The 5,000-nt window shown below is 28.9% G+C and overlaps 2 protein-coding genes across 12 annotated transcripts in view; both read right to left on the reverse strand.

Moving 5' to 3' along the window:
- LOC124947117 (protein glass-like) overlaps positions 1-2,060 on the reverse strand; it is a 10,947-nt gene extending 8,887 nt beyond the window's left edge. Inside the window, exons 1-3 of one of the 9 annotated variants that reach the window (XM_047488817.1) lie at positions 1,263-1,862; positions 590-1,111; positions 472-523 (exon numbers count right to left, since the gene is read on the reverse strand). The gene's annotated coding sequence lies outside the window, so the exon portion shown is untranslated. Of the gene's footprint in view, positions 1-471; positions 524-589 lie in introns of all 9 variants that reach the window. The other 8 variants (XM_047488816.1, XM_047488819.1, XM_047488818.1 and 5 more) reach the window with 8 other exon arrangements.
- Positions 1-5,000, reverse strand: part of LOC124947115 (ATP-binding cassette sub-family D member) — a 23,287-nt gene that overhangs the window by 2,893 nt on the left and 15,394 nt on the right. The gene's annotated exons all lie outside the window — the stretch shown is intronic.

The raw sequence follows: 5,000 nt of genomic DNA on the forward strand, positions 1-5,000 counted from the left end.
ATGATATATATCGTCATTTAATATTCTTTCTCGCATTCGCCCAAAAATGTAGAAAATGAAGGAATGGATTAAATAAAATAATTTAAAAACAAAGATGACTATATATATATATATATATATATATATATATATATATACATATTCTTTTTTTCTTTGAATATTAATCGAATTGAATAGGGTTAATATAAAGGAAATATCGATTGATGGACGTTCTGGTGTTAATTAGCGAAAATTAATTTCAAATATGTAACAAGTATTAGAGTTTACAATAATAATAGTTATAATAATTTCGTAATTGTAATAACAGATATAAATCAAGTCTCAATAACTTGCTTTTTTCTTCTTTCTTTTTTTCTTTTTTATGAATGATTGAAAGTATAAAATATATATATATATATATGTATATATGGGCCAAAAGAGAAAGAAAGAGAGAGAAAGAGAGAGAGACAGAGAGAGAGAACATGAAGGTACCTTTATGGCTTGGAAGACCTGTCGGTCTCCTCTAAGGGCTTCTGCAGGAAACCTACGAAATATTTTCATTCATAGATTTAGAACCATGTGCATCCAACCCCACGTGACACCCACATACCTTACACTTCGATCAGGACGAAAATACAATAATGATCCATCGTTGAAGATCCTCCTCTTCGAAAAGTTTCTCTTCTTTTTCTTTTTTTTTTCTTTTTTCCTTTTCTTCTTCTTTCTCTTTGCCTTTTTCTTTTTCTTTTTCTTTCTCTTCACTCTCATAAAGGACGATATATCGCAAACGTCGTACGTGATTTTATATTACGATTATATTTATTTATGACGAAAACTTCAACGATATAAGATCAATCGTCATTCCCTTTCGTCTATAGGGTCGTACGATCGTCACTATTTTCCAATATTTCTCGTTGTATGTACGATTGTTAATCTTCATGGTAAAAAAAGAAAAAAAAAAAAAGAAAAACAAAAAAAGAAGAAAAAAGAGGGTACAGTAATGATACACGATCGATGATAAAACTTTGTCGGCACTTATCGTTCAACGTATCTTTATAAAACAATACACTAATAATTTGAATTTGAAATCCAATCTTTTTGCATTGGTTGATTCACTAGACTCTAAGAAAATCTGATAGAACGGAGATATATATATATATATATACGTTTCAGGGATGAATTTAAATGATTTTTAGATTAAAAAGAAAAAAAAAAAAAAAAAAGAAGGAAGAAAAAAAGAAACGAGAAAAAGAAAAAAAATATATCACCATGATAGTCCGTACAATAATTGCAACATCTTTTTTATCATCCTATTGGCAGGAATATTATCACAACAACATTGATTTCCTCAACAAAAATTCTTTAGCACTCTAATCCTTCAACGCCATATTACATATACGTATATATATATATACATACATACATATATATATATATATATATATTTGTGTATATATGTATATATATTAATCGATTATGAAGGGTGTTTGGGTATATTCGAAGATACACAAAATTCTTCCTCGTTCGTTGTATATCACATGAAATGAAAAATATTATTTTCTATTTGTTTACATGATCGATAACACATTAGTTTGGTTTTTTTTTTCCATTATTAATCAATTACACCGATCTTATATATATATATATATATACATATATATATATTATATAGTTCACTAATTTAACGCCGATCGCGGATAATAAACGAAAGACGACTGCGGCTCAAAGTCCTTGCGAATACTAACGTCGGCTACTGCCATGCTGGCACGATCGCTTGCCAATGTGTCTTGGCTAACTAGGGATCCACCAACCACCCACTCTCACCCCTTACCTACTCACTGACTACGTACTACGTACCATCTGACCCCACTCCACAACGAACCCTGATCTGCTCGTCTCCCTCTCTCCCTCTCTCTCTCTCTCTCTCTCTCTCTCTTTCTCTCTCCCTCTTTGTTTCTCTCGTTCTCTCTGTCACTCCCTTAACAACTAACGCAGCTCTTCCTTCCCGCCTTCTCCCTCCATCGTACTCTTACTTTTTTTTCTGCGTATGTGTGTGTATCTATGTGTGTACTTTTTTTTTTTTTTACTTTTTTTAATCTCTTTTTTTCTTCCTTTCCTTCTCTCTCTCTCTCTCTCTCTCTCTCTCTCTCTCTCTCTCTCTCTCTCTCTCTCTCTATGTGTGTGTGTTTGTGTGTGTGTGTGTCTAGTACGTAGTACTATCATCCTTAGGAATTTATTATTATTATTTTTATTTTTATTTTTATTATTCTTATTATTATTATTATTATTATTATTATTATTATTATTATTATTATTATTATTATTATTATTTTCTAATTGGAAGATTTTAATCATTGTTCCGTCGTTCAAGATTTTTGTTAGATCATTGTATTATACATAGATATATGAATTTCGTTCATTTTGAATTTTTGGGAATTTTGTTTTGTTTTGTTTTTACTTCTTCTTTTTTTTTTTTTTTTTTTTTTTTTTTTTTTTTTTTTTTTTTTTTTTTTTTTACGAACAGGGTGCATGTTCATGATTATCTTTCTTTCTTTTTTTTTTTTTTTGTTCTCTCTGTTTCATTATCTCTTGGTCCGATTTGTATATGATAATTGATATGAGTCGATTAGCAATGTTTCGAATGATTTCATCCCTCTTTCTTGACGGATTTTTTCTTTTTTTCCTTTTTTGTTCTTTTGATTTTTCTTTTTTTTTTTTTTTTCTTTACTATCTTTCCATTCAATATCTCTATTAATAAACGTATTTAATTGGGACAGATTCGTTGTATGTTTTCGAAAAATATTTCAATCCATGTACGTTCCTCATCCTTGCCGGCTGTATATTATTTGCGTATTTTTTTTTGTCCTATCATTTCTATCAATGATCTTTTATAATCATCGATAGAAATCTTTTATCATTTTATTCATGACGTTTTATAATTGCAAGAATATATTCAGAGTGTATTTTGATCTTCTCTCTTTTTCAATTCTTTTATCATTAACCCCCTTCTCGTTTATCCTTAGATAGGATTGGAATAATTTTCCTTGAAGGGAGTGAAAGAAAAAAGAGGAAAGAGAAAAAGATTTCTTACGAATTTTTAAAAATTGTTATACATCGATTTCATCCCCTATTTTTTTGATCTCCATTTTACTATCCAATATCTATCGTCCTATCACCCTTAAATCTTATTAATTATTTTCCCTGTAATTACGACTCTATACGATTTTCTTCTTACTTAAATAACAATTAAATAAAAAAAAAAAAAAAATAAATAAATAAATTGAAATTAAAACTCACTATTATCATAATGATTTAAAAGATATATACATTTTATGTCCCTACAAAAATATTTCAGATCGATTTCATTCCTTCTCCTTTAATATCCTCACTGTCCAATCTCTTTGTCATAATCACCGTCCATCCCTTAATACTTATCAATAATCCTTTCTAATCGAAAGATCTCTTATAGTTTTTTAATAATTTCAAATGATATTCAAATTGATTTCATTCATTCTTATTATACGCTATTTAATTTATCCAACATGTAATTTCCAATCATTGTTCTCGTCTACAATTGAAATCTATTAATTTCTTTCGTTAATTGAAATTATTATAATGATATTAATTGAAATTATTCCGATAATTAATTTGAACGAACGAACGAACAAAAGAGAAAAGTAATTTACAAAAAGAATTTGAATTGATCATAATAAAATAATAAATTATATTATCGAATTGTATTATTTATATTATTTAAACGATCGATAATTTTGTCGTTTTGAAATTTATTAATGTAATGTTGTTCTCTTTTTTTCTTTTTTTTTCTTTTTTTCTTAAATTTTACACTTATGCAAATAATATCAGGAGAAGATAAATATGGATGTGAAAGAAGAAGAGAAGGGAGAAAAAAAAAAAGAGAAATAAAAAATTCATTCATCATTCTGACATTTTTCCGAATAGAAATATAATTGCAGGAAGAGAACGTTATAATAAATTTTCGAAAGGGAATATTATACCTTTCAATTTTTCGCATTTATATCATACATTCGTACGATTTAGTCATACCTATACCTACAAACATGTAAAAGTATTTTCATTAAAAAAGAAAAAGGAATGAAAAAAACTTATTCTCTAACCCCCTCCAACCCCCTAATTAATAATATTATTTCAATGAAAGAAATGTTACGTCTTTCTATTTTCTTTTCTTTCTTTTTTTTCACACAAAAATTTCTTGTTTTTTCTTTTTTCCCTTTTTTACATAGCAAAAATATAATATATATGTGAAAAAAAAAACTGATCAATTTTCCCACGACGAAAAAAAAAATCGACACCTTTCACTTTTCTTGTTACCGTTTCTTTCATTCTTTTTTTTTTTTTTTTCTTTTTTATACAAAAACTCCCTTTTTTCTTGTTTACACAGCAAAAGATCTTACATATACACATGCAAAATATATTTTTTTTTTCGTTCGTCATTGATAGGCGCAGAAAAATTGAACAATTTTCTATCGACGAGTATACACTCCGTGGTAACATCGTTAAAGTGTTTTAAGAGAATAGGACATTAAAGAAAAAAAATTATATACACATATATGTGTATATATATATATATATATACATATACATAGGTATCTTGTTGTTAGTTTCAAGGAAGAGGTATCGACATTGGCATCAAATTCTTTCTCAGCCCTTAGGTCGTAGGTTGGACCGGACAACGATGAGCCCGTTCTCGATGACATCGATGATGGCGCACGATCGAACGAATGAACGAACGAGTAAACGAGTAAACGAGTAAACGAGTAAACGAGTAAACGTACGAGTGAAAATGCCGTCGTCGGCTGGATAGCACAGCGTTCCACGATATCTTGGTGCCGACGATACGGGATACTAATCGTTCATTCGGTGATCGTTACCCATCTCCACCAACCCCTGATCTATATCTCTCTCTCTCTCTCTCTCTCTCTTTCATTTTTTCTCTTTCACTCTCACTTATATCCGCATCAATATATATGTATGTATGTATG

Source organism: Vespa velutina, chromosome 2, assembly GCF_912470025.1.
Source record: "Vespa velutina chromosome 2, iVesVel2.1, whole genome shotgun sequence".
NCBI classification, from domain to species: Eukaryota; Metazoa; Arthropoda; class Insecta; order Hymenoptera; family Vespidae; genus Vespa; species Vespa velutina.